Genomic DNA, 13,384 nt, shown 5'->3' with positions numbered 1-13,384 from the left:
GACTGTATTGCAATTTACGGTCCGTATTTTGCGATTTACGACCACTGGGCAGTTGCAATTCTGCAACTTCCCATATTTCTTAGACTTCTCATTTAAATCACCCACGTCCATGCACATGCATCACTCACCTTATATCTCATCTTAACTTGGCAAACTCTCTCATCTCACATCGGATACCTTCGAAATCTCGCCTAAGGTCATCAAACGTCGTTTCTTGCTCATAGACATCATGCACTCATATTCATCACTAGTTCATCCACTTGCGTACCATACCCTGAATTGTGCCTCTGAGCCTGGGCCGCAACCAATTGAGTCAATAAAGTAATGGCCTCTTTTACATCTTGGCCCGAAGCATTTGGTGGAGGAGCTGGAGCTGGGGCTGAGGCTCCCACCTGCTCCTTGGTAATAGGCACTGTCTGGGAGGACTGAGATTGAGCCGCACCCTGGGACTCATCTTCCTCTACTACCGGTGGCGGTGCTCTTTCAGCCTGCTTTTCTGCCACCGTCTTGCCCTTTTGGGCTGCTGTAGCCTTTTTCTTTTTAGGCATCTCTGAAATACACAACACACGATTTAGGAACAAGAATTTCTTACATCATAGCTCTATCACACGATTGTTATGAAGAAAGAAGGTCATATATTCCTAAAATGTCTACAGCTTCTTGTTTATAAGTGTGGCGCGCAACACATCCATAACCAAGACTCTACTAGACACGGCTCGTAGACACATCCTAGGACTGAACTGCTCTGATACCACTTTTGTCACGACCCGGCTAGGGGGCCGCGATGAGCACCCGGTGCTACCCCACCCGGGCACCCCCTCATCGTACATAACATAACATCTAGGTGAACCATAAGTCAATTCGTGCTTTTCTTATCGTTAATCATATTGATCCCATTAGACGACCATCATCATTTAACATATCATAGGCATCTATGCCACATCATAAGTACAAGGCCGACGAGGCCAACAAAAGATATACAAAACATGGGCCACCATGGCCGAACATCTCTAACCATATACATATGACTACGAGCCTCTAAGAGTATGACATATCACATTTACGGGACAGGACCCCGCTATGCCCATAATTATATACACAAAAGAATGAGTACCCAAAAGTTGCGGCTCCGAAAGAAATGGAGCTCTGCTATGCAATCTCTGGATAAACAGCTATGGATCAATTCTGTCTCCCTGTGCACCTGCGGGCATGATCCAGCGTCCACAAACAAAAGGACGTCAGTACGAAGAATGTATTGAGTATGTAAAGCATGACCAACATCAATAAATAAGCATCTTGAACAACATATTAGATAGCATAGGAGGGGGAGACAATAATATCATCGTCGTAGCGCTTACCTGCCTTTCGTAGGACTTTCCATTTTTCATACGTATTTGTACACCTACGTCATCATCCGTATTCCATAATAGTACTCATACCATACTTGTGCTCATATTCATATACATGTCCTTATTCGCATTCGTATACATAGTCTTTTCACATTCATATTCATATTATATACATAGCCATACATTTATATACATACATAGCGTGCCCGACCATAAGGTTTGGTGTTTTATACGTACTTAGCCAACCAAGGCTCAATGTTATTTCTACCTGGCCCTACCAAGGCTTCAGGGTTATCCGTACCATCTGCAGAGGTGTGCGCGCGTTACGTAATCGTATACATACTTTATACATAGTCATATACATATATACATCCATATACATATATTCTACCCGGCATTATAAGCTCGGGGTGTCATTATATCCCTTCATAGGCACATGTGAATATAATAGCCCGTAGGCACCTTTAGCATCATTATTATTATCATCGTCATCACTATCATCGTCATTGTTGCTACATCCATATCTTAGGCTTACTCGTCATATGAGGGGCGTAGTACAATCGTAGTACAGGTTAAGGATCGTGAGCTTATGATCTCGGAGTGTCAATCACTTGAATACAACATACTCATATAGAGGAATTAGAAATTTGGCCAAGAACCATGCCTTATGAAAGAAGGGTTAGCCTTACATACCTTTTCGTCGGACTATTCTACACTTGCATGTTTCCTTCCAATGCTAGCGTCTATACCTTCATTAATATCATAACAATGGCCATTAGTCATTCACATTACCTAGATTTCTCAATTTGCTTCTAATTCTCCCACATTTATGGTCATGACCTCCAACTTCGTCCATTCGTCTAAAGTGTCTAGTTCATGATCTTAGTACCATTTATAATACGTTCATATCATAACACAACAACATTCATAATTCAATTCAAACTATTCCTCAAAATGTCACTATTCACCATTCATGACCTAGTTGACCACATTTTCTACAATCCATGTATTTTAATTCTCCAATACCTTAAACATCTTGTAAAAATCATGAATCTTACCTTAGAAGTTGTAGGAACAAGCTTTGGTTGATAATACTCCTCTTTGAGCAAAACCCTAGTTTTTCTCCATTTGGATTTCTTGACTTGGATGATCCTTGATGATTCCCTTATCCTTGATTCACTTGTCTTAATGTTATTGATGGCTTATAATCCTTGAAAACTCATATAATGAATGTAGAGAGAAGTTTTAGAGAGAAGTGGTGTAATGTTGTAATGAAATAAGACAAGTCTTGATCCTCACATTTAATGAATTGAAAAATCTGTGTTGGGTGAACAGTGGTCGTCCATGGAGGTTTACGGCTCGTATTCCACTATACGGCTCGTCCTCCATGGGCGTAATTAACCATTTCCAGAACCAGAAGCTGGGCTGCCTTCATGGTGGTTTACGACCATGGTTTACGGGCCGTAAATCACTTTACGGTCCGTCCACCTGGTCATATTTTACCATTTCGTGACTGGGCAGAAAGTTGAAACCTTGCATGGCAGTTTACGACTGCCAGTTTACGGACCGTATTGCAATTTACAGTCCGTATGTTCCGATTTACGACCACTGGGCAGTTGCAATTCTGCAACTTCCCATATTTCTTAGACTTCTCATTTGAATCACCCACGTCTATGCACATGCATCACTCACCTTATATCTCATCTTAACTTGGCCAACTCTCTCATCTCACATCGGATACCTTCGAAATCTCGCCTAAGGTCATCAAACGTCGTTTCTTGCTCATAGACATCATGCACTCATATTCATCACTAGTTCATCCACTTGCGTACCAACCGAAAATTTTCCGAGGTGTAACAGTCTAGTTATCCATACCATCCATGCAATTTCACTTGCCTTGTTCTTCTGTGCTCAAAGTTCACTTGTAACGTCATCTTTGTTTTCCAGGGCCTAAGTCTCATGCGCAACTAATACCCCTTATGCCTCATACTCTTTTACTCTTGTGTTGCACTCAACACTGGTTTCAAAACCAATCATAATCATATTGTATTTGTCTTTGATGATAGCTTTACTCTATCTCTTTATGGTCGCACGGTAAACTCATAACTCATGGCCACCTTTTTCTTTTCAACTCATTACTTCATATACTTTACTCGTTCTAACTTGGTATAGGATATTCGTAGAAGATTTATCTTCCTTTAATCATGACACGACTACTTCTTAAGCGCGCGTACTTTGCGGCGCATTTTCCTTCTCTTTCTATTCCCATTCTTACTCCTCTACATTCCTTCCTCCTCAATTTATCTTATTTCCTCCCATTTTATAATCAATCCTTTATTCTTCACACGACGAACCCTATTCTTAACTTAGTACGGCTTTATCCTTTAGAATATACTATCTTTGTACAATCCATTCTTCGCTTCCAAAACTTATTTTTTTCATTCTGATCATCCCCTTTCATCCTTATTATGTTGATCCTTTTTCTAACAATTGTCCTATTTCGTTATTCATTTTTCTGTAGTTTTGGTCTTTTACATCCAGCTAAAAATATCACTCACGCTCTCGATTATACAAATCACCAACTGTTACTACTTTGCCATATCACTTTTCTCTGATTTCTTTTTCAAGTTTTCTTGCTATCATTTCTATCATTGCAAAACCTCTATGCTGGATTTTTCTAATCAAGGTCTTATGAGCTTTCTTATCTACTTCCCCATGGCTCGCTTGCTGGTTTCACACCTGCATTCACTCTTTATTCATATAGAACATGTCACATCTTTAGTCGTTTCCTCACTATACTTTACTTACATTGTATTACAGTTCTTGCCACACTCTCATTATATATTGATCATAATCAACGCTATAGAGTGCCACTTCTTTACCTCGTTCACAAGCGTGCTCGTAAAGTAGAGTAAACCTTGCGAAGAAAGCATACTCAACCTGTTACTCTTTCTAATCAGCCCTATTACACTTACCATATATCACATTCGTTATACCCCTGCCTCAGTCATTTTGTTACTTTATTTTGCTAATAGACTTGTCGGATTTTACTTGCACTTATCCGTCCAATCAATACTGCAGTATCACACTCTATTGGAGTTACCCTTTCTCTTCCATAACATGTTTTAGCACTACCAGTCTCCCTAATTTACTCTACCATTTCTCTTTACCGTATCAATGTCGATCTTATAATTGCTATTACTATCAATTCAATAGTATTTAACTCATCTCTTGTAGTTGTCAACGATACTCCTAACTTAACCTCGTCCGGCCATTACTTTTTGCACAACATCTTTTCCCGTTAGGACATATCACAAACTTATATCTTATCTCATTTAGATTTTAGGAAAATTTCGGCGGAGTTTCCTCTATATTTCTTACTATCTCAAAACCTGCACGCAGCAAATACCAACAATGCCTCACAGGGCCAATATCCATGTACGACATATCTCAGCCACACATGGCTCCCAATTTCAAGTAAAAGTACAAAGATGTCAAAACTTACCTCATCTATCACACTTCGAAATGTACCTGATCCTTCAGTAATCTGCCCTGTTATCCCTTCCTATTTACTTTTCCTTTCATCCTTTAGCTTTACATTTCAATCATACCTCAATATTCTTACCTTACTCGATACACATCTTTCGTACCGTCGCTTACCTTTGTTCTGATTTATTCAATTCGCTTAGTTCTCAACTTATAATTGAACTTATCATCAACAGACACATTTAATCAATTTCTCTGTTGTACTTACACCGACTTACCTCTATGACAACCAATCCATTATAATATAGATACACATTCAGATAATGTAGCCTCAACGAAGGGGCTTACCTTCGTAACTTTCAATGCCATCAATCACTTTCTCCTGTCATTACCATTCTTCTGCTGCAATTAGGGGTTAGTATAAGGAATCTCATTTCCTACGGCTTAGCTCTATCGCACGATCTTAGGGATGAAAGAAGAGTAACCATCCTAAATGCCCTGTAGCCTCATGTGTATAGATGTGGCGCGCAACACACCATAAACAAGACTCTACTAGACACAACCCGTAGACACTTCCTAGGACTGAACTACTCTGATACCGCTTTTGTCACGACCCGGCTAGGGCCATGACGGGTACCCGGGGCTAACCACCGAGCACCACACGTTCTATTACTCATTCTGCGTACAATCGTATTTCTTATGTTCATAATCGTAGGAAAACCATTTTTCATTTGAAACATATTTACCTTTATATACATAACCCCATTGGCTATCCACATAATACATATATACACGTGGAAAATCGTGAGACCATACTACCCACACATACGCATCTACGAGCCTCTACTAGAGTACTAAACATACGGATGGGACAGGACCCTGTCGTGCCCAAAACATATATGTACACACGACAGTAAATCAATGGCACCTCCGGAATAATGGAGTGCTCTCAAAAGTCTGCTTATCAGCTTCTATAATTCTGGGTCACCTCCTTGTCTACCTGTGGGCATGAACACAGCGTCCAAAGAAAACGGACGTCAGTACGAATATTGTACTGAGTATGTAAGGCATGAATGAAATGAACATAATAGAGAAATCATAAGACATAAGATGTAGATATAACCTACGTACCTTTTAAGGGTGGATACCTTTCATGCCTATATCATATATAATCGTAGTACATGTATCATCATAGCACATACATCATTGTATCATATATATATCATAGTACCATATCTGCTCATACACATTAAACATTATCTGTATTCGGCCACGTAGTGGCTCGACAATATCACATACATGTCCTTCGGGATTTTCATACATTTGAATGCATAGTAGTATCATACCGGACCATATAGGTTCGGTGTCTTACGTACCCAGCTATAATAAAGCTTGGTGTTATACGTACCTGGCCCTACGAAGGCTCAGTGTTGTCCGTACCTGGCCCTACCAAGGCTCAGTGGTATCCGTACCTGGCCCTACCAAGGCCCAGGGTTGTCCGTACCCAACTGCAGTGGTGCGCGTGCATTATATATACATATATTCTACCCGGCCATATAAGCTCTGGGTTTCATAATAGCCATACATAGGCATATATACATAAAATCCCATAAGCATCTTTAGCGTCATTACAATTATCATCGTCATCATTATCATCATCACCATTATCGTCGTCATCATCATCGTTATCACTATTAATATCGTCATCGTTGCCATCATTATGGGAACCTTTTATCATCATATACATCTTATAAGCTTATCATAACTTTCCATAGAGAATGCATTTGAATTTAAAGACAATCTATGAAAATCATATTGTATTCGTAGCATGAACTTCATGAAAATATTGTATGGTAGGCTTTATAATCTCTAAACTTAGGCTCATCATTACCATTATCGTATCTATAGTATATCTCTTACCTTTATCTCATATGAAATCCTCTATGAACATAGACTCGTAATTTTCCGGGACATTGGTCATAGGACATGCATTAGCTCATAGACAATCTATAACAATATCGGGGTGACATAAGGTCAAGAACCCCCGATTACATTATGGAGTGATCATATTCATCATATCTCACCTTGAAGGAACTAACATTTTAAGGTAAGTGTACACCATGAACAACATCAAGGAATCGTAAGTAGGATCTTTAACTTCATAGACATCATATCTTGCTTTAGAATCTCTAGGCTTAAACTTACCATCATTATTATCATATCCATGACATATTTCTCGTCTTTATCTCATAAGAAGCTCTTTATCAAAATTGACTCATAGTTCCCGGAATGTAAGAAAGTCATGGAGAGGTAGGGAAGTAATATCATAGGAATCATATAAGGATCATTACCTTCGTAGGAATATCATATCATAAGATTTTGGACTTCTAGACTTAGATTCATCATTGGTATTATCATGCTCGTAATGTATCTCTTTTCTTTATCTTGTATGAAGCCCTTTATAATCGTAGACTCATAAGTTTCGTTACGTAGGAAAGTCATGGAAAGATAGGAGGATTCATGCCATAGGAGTCATGCCTTAGAAAGAAGGGACTAGCCTTACATACCTCTTTCGTTTAAAAATTTCCATCGCTTGATTGTTCTCCTTCAATGCTCACATTTCTACCTTTAAGAGAATTCGCCTTCACATTAGCTAATCGATTATATGAACGTGCTTACTAAAGCTACAGAAAATTGGACAGCATTTCCTTTATTTATACGACTTTCCCCATATCATCTATCAACTCCTAAACATCCATAAGAACATTCCCAATACTATAAACAACAATCATCACTCATCTACATTATCCATATTTCACAATTTCACTTCAATTCCTCCACAATCATGGTCATAGTTCACTATTGCGTTTTCTTACATATAATGCTTATCCCATATTCTAAATGTAACTTATAGAATACTTACAATCACAATATAACAATATTCATGATTCACTCCAAACTACTACTCAAAATTGACACTATTCCCACATTTATGACCCATTTTCTATATCCTTCTACAATCAAAGTGTTTCAACTTTTCAATACCTTAAACAACATAGAAATACCGTAAAACTTACCATAGATAGTGTAGGAGCAAGTTTTGTATGATAATCTCTCACTTGAAGAAAAACCTAGCTTCAATACAATGGGATTTCTTGCCTTAGATGAACTCCAATGAGTTTCTTACACTTGATTTTCCTTGGTTTGATGAGGTTGATCACGAATCTTTCTTGAGTTCTTATGGATGAAGAGTAGATAGGGTTTTCTAGAGGGTTCTTGAGGTGTGAGGTGAAAATGAAATGAAATAAATGAACTTGGGTCCTCCTTATATCCACTTAAAATCTGTCCTGACCAGTTTCTACGAACCAACATACGGTTCGTATAAATTATACTGACCGTATGTCTGGCCGTAGATTTGGTCCAGAGAGGGATGCTAATCTGGGCTAATTATACGGTTGAACATACGGCTAGTATGTTTTATACGGCCAGTATGTTTGGCCGTACAATGCCCGGCTTTTCTGAACTCTTTCTCGTGGACTCGTTTGATCTCCAATCCTTATGGTACCTTCTTAAGACTTGTTTAACACCTCATTACCAATCTAAGGGACGTTATAACTCTTCTCCAAAACATCCTTAAGCCATCACTAACTCGGTACTCGTAAATCCTTCTCAATACATAACGTATACCTTGTGTTTCTTGGCAAACTTTCTTCTCTTACTTCGAATGTCTTTGAAATCTCATTTAGAATCATCAAATGTTATTTCTTACTTATCAAAACATCGCATACATCGTGCCCTTCGTCAGTATATTCACTGTGCATGAACGGAAAATTTTTCGAGGTGTAACAAAAGCTGGTGACAATGTCTCTCATAGAACAAGCAAAATAATGGTTCTTCTAGAATGGAAATGTCTATGATTGAAAACTGCAGACCAAGGAAAGAGTGAAATGATTTGAATTCGCTGCGTGATAAGGAGCCTGGTTCGTATTTTGGCAAATTTCCAAATTATCCCTAATTTATCTGCCGGATTAAGGGATTAGCAACCTTAAGAATAAATTGAAAGAAAAGTATCCTTGAAGAAGAGATTTGAGATATTCTTGGAATAGGCACAGTAATTACCGATAGCCAGACCGAGCATAAGAAGCCTTATCACGAAGAAGAGAGGGTCAAGTAAAGTATTTGGATGAAAGGAAATTTCGGTGTGACATTAGCTAGAAGATAAAATACCGCAACGATCGATTCAGTTTCTACAGGAAAGCGAGGGAGACTACATTACCAGTTTCTGAGGTTATCCTTAAGGGGGGAAGAATAAGTTAAATCCCAAGAAGATGAGGGCACAAAACATCTGTGAAGCGTAAGAAGGATACGTGGAGATCAAAAGAAACAAGAATTTCTGGTATATTGGGATAAAAGGAAAGATAAGACCAAAATTGGATAAAAGTATATGATAAGTGTTGGATAAACGAGTATATGAGGAGGTAAACGACAGAAATGGAAGAGACAACGAGGATGATAAAGTATGAGGAGCTAGTCGGCAGACGAGTGATGCGAAAAAAAAGATGACCGTGAGTAAGCACATAAATTTTAGCCACAAAAAGGGGAGAATAATATCCAAGAATTGATTGGGAAAGGAATTCGGTGAACCCAGGAATACACCCAATGATAGCAAATCAACAGTAGTCAAGAAACACCAAAGGAATTGTGAAACCATGCATATAGAGTCTACATATATGTTAAGAAGAAACCATGTTATTGCTCATACAAAGGAACCAAGGAATCCAAGGAAGATTAATCGTCAGAAATTAAGGCGCGCCAGTATAAGGAATTATCGAGTACTACTGCAGTAAGACTGGAAATGCCAAAGATTCAGTTTAAGAAAACCCAAAAGAGGTAAGGAATACTAACTAGTGCAGCAAAATCAATCAGTGCCGACACAGCTGAATGGTATGCAAACAAGAGATAGAGTAACATTGCAGCAAGAGAGGATTGTCACTCCAACAAATTGATATAGCGTCATAACTCTACAAATTATGGTTACGACTTATTAACCAAAGGTGTATAGCCTCCCAGGCACCGCGAAGAGGATCATAAGTTGCGAATAAGTACAGTTCCGAATGAGTGAATATGACTGCAAGTAAGTAAAGTAAATACCAGCAAATGCTGGCGAGAATATTGACATCAATGTCAGAACGAGCTGTCCTTCAACATTCGAGGATGAATGTTCCTAAAGGGGGAGGGATGTTACACACCGTACTTCTGGAGAAGCACTTGTCAAATTTAAGCGTAGGTATGTTGAACTATGGTTGAGTAAGACAACTTTAGAAGATAAGGAGTGAAGCATTATTACATATATAAGGAGTAAAGTATGTATATAAGGAATACTAGAAGGTCTTACAAGGAAGTGAGTGGAAGAAATTCAGTAGTATGACATTGGAGAAAAGATGGGCAAGGTTTCGTATGATGATTTTGGTCCAACTTGAGGAGAGGATATCTCCTGGTATATGAGGAGTTTTGAAGTAAAACAAAAGCCTAAAATTAAGTTCGTCGAGTCTAGTTTCCAACACAATAAACCTCTCATCAATACGACATCGGAGTAGAGAATTATGGACATTACAAGTTAGGCTGACAGAGAAGAAATGCGTGCTACAGTAATTGCTACAGTGACCCCCCCCCCCCCCCCCCCCGACTTTTGAACCTTATAAAAGGGGGAAAACCCCATATGTTTCACTAAAAATCAGGTTGTAAAGCTCAGCAACATAAAGGGAAATTATATCATAAAAGGTTGAGGGTTTGAGTGATTTTCAAGTCGTGGAGTATTAATCGAAGCTCGGATAATGCATAGATGTAATTGTAGTATGGTTTTGCGGTGGATTCAAGGTGGATATTGAATATATCACTGTTTTAACAAAAATAAGGTATGAATCTCTCCTTATTAATATTACTTTTGGTTTATTTACGAAGATAGAGTGATTAAATGGTTGTATAATAATATTGTTGGTTTAGAAATTGGACAAACATCGCGTGGGATGTTTTATGGAATATTTTGGTATTGATGATGATTTTGTTGATGTTAGTGCTATTGTAGTTGTTGTTTGTTGGTATTGTGATTTCGGGCTAGGGATATAAACAGGGGAGATGCTGTCCGAATTTCGGCAAATTTTAAGAGGATTTAATTTGAAGGCTTAAGACAAGCATATGATAATGAGCCTAACAATAGTATAAATGATTTTATATGTAGATTCCGAGACTACAAATGATTTTATGTAGATTGCAAGACAGAAAGTAAGTTGGAAAAATCGAGAGGTAAGCTTCCAGGTATGTTAAGGCTATCCCTTCTTTTCATTGGCATGATTTCTACTATTGAGCCACATTTGACTATTCACACCAAGAAGTGCTATTCATGAAGATTATACTCGGGTTACCACAACCCTATTGTGATAACCCTCTTAAGTTAAGGACGGGTATAAGAATAGTCAAGTTATATAAGAAGATAGAATGATAGAAGGTATAACTAGTGTGTATGTTGTTTATAGGCTATTATGTTGCATTCGAGTTATCATATGTATACGCCTGGCCTACGGGTCATGGATTTATCACCTAGCCTACGGTTCATGGAGTTGTTGCCTGACCGACGGGTCAAGGAGATGCGCATACCCGACCTATGGGTCGAGGAGTTGTTACCCAACCTACGGGTCGAGGAGTTGTTACCTGACCTACGGGTCATGGAGTTGATTATACCTAACCTATGGGTCATGGAGTTGCTTATACCTGAACTACGGGTCATGGAGTCGATTATACCTGACCTACGGGTCATGGAGTTGCTTATACCTGGCCTACGGGTCATGGAGTCGATTATACCTGACCTACGGGTCATGGAGTTACTTATACCTGACTTACGGGTCATGGAGTTGATTATACCTGGCCTATGAGTCATGGCATTTTATTTATAGAGTTATGTTATCTATGCCTGACCTTCGAGTCACGAACTTATATCTGTAGAGTGAAGTTATCTTGCCTCAGATAAGAGGTAACCCAGGTATAGTACCTCCAGATGCTTTCTTGAAATATCCAGAGTATAGTTTGTTATTTCATTTCAGTTGTTATCTTTCCTTACATATTTAGTACATTATTCGTACTGACATCCCTTTGTATGGGGGCGCTGCGTTCATGCCCGCAGGTTCAGGTAGTCGGACAGACGATTCAGCTCAGTAGGCCTTCCACTCAGCAGCAGTCAGTGCACTCCACTTGGTCCGGAGATGCAATCCCTTTGGTGGTATGCTATTTTGATGTGTATATATGGGTGTGATGGGGCCTTGTCCTGTCCTTTCTGCAGCTCGTGTTCCCTAGAGGTCTGTAGACAATTGTATGTAGTTGGGATATTATGTAGCCATATTGGCTCTCAGTTTTGTTGTTCAGCTTACATAGCAGCTCGTCAGCTTTCTCAGTTGTGTATATATATTTTAGGTGTGTGTGTGCCCAGTTCAGACACGATAGACAGCATTTGTTTATATATATCCAGATTATGGCCTCGTCGGCTGGTTGATATTGTCGATTTGCAGGTAGTCCTTAGCAGAGTTTCAGATTTAGAGTGGTTCGCTCGAGGCCTAGTTTGGTACTGAGTGCCGATCACGCCACTCCATATTTGGGGCGTGACAACCAATTCACATAGGATTTATCATCACATAATACATCTAAGAGGAACATACAGGCAATTTACAAGACATGACAGAGATGATATACCTCAGTATACCTTCAATATACAGGCCCTAGTATACTAAAGGCACAACAAAGCTGTATATTTCAGATATATCTAGGTATATCACTCAATATTCAAACACAAATTACTCAAATCAACACTACAGACAAGTTCATATCAAATATCATGCTATATTCTAATTTTTTAAAGATATGCATGATAGTTTCCACAAAATAAACAAAACACTCAGAAAAGACAGGTGATAAAACATGCATATTTTTTACACTGGTAAGGTGTTACACCTCAATTTTGTACATTGAGTTTCGCCGAGTACAAGTTGTCCTAGTCTTGGGAAGCAGGACTAATTTTTTGAGGTCATAAGGATAGACATGTCCATTTTGGGTATATAAGAGAGTAAAATCATGTTTAGTAAACTTCGGGGAGGTCTAAGACTTGTCGATCATCGGAGTTAAGTTTTAGCGAAAGTTCATCAAGGTGTCACTTTGTGGAGTAACATGTGGCTCTCAGAGCACAACCTGCGAGCCGCAAACCATGCTTGAGAGACGCAGATGGTGCAGAATATGGTGACAGAAAATTGTGATGATTTTGCAAGGTCTGCGACATGACATGCGGCTCTCAGGCAATGTCTGCGACGCCGCAGACCTCGCCACAAATGGTGCCGGTCCGGAATTTTCTAGACTTACTATAAATAGACCCAATTCGACCCTCACTCATTATTTCACCATTTTTGGACCTAGACACTTCCAAAACTCTCTCTACAAGTCCTCATATGACCTAAGACCAAAATCAAGGGCAAACCAAGTGATTTTAACATAAAGAATTCCATAATCAT

Source organism: Lycium barbarum, chromosome 4 (genome assembly GCF_019175385.1).
Source record: "Lycium barbarum isolate Lr01 chromosome 4, ASM1917538v2, whole genome shotgun sequence".
NCBI lineage: Eukaryota > Viridiplantae > Streptophyta > Magnoliopsida > Solanales > Solanaceae > Lycium > Lycium barbarum.
This window is presented reverse-complemented; position numbering follows the sequence as displayed.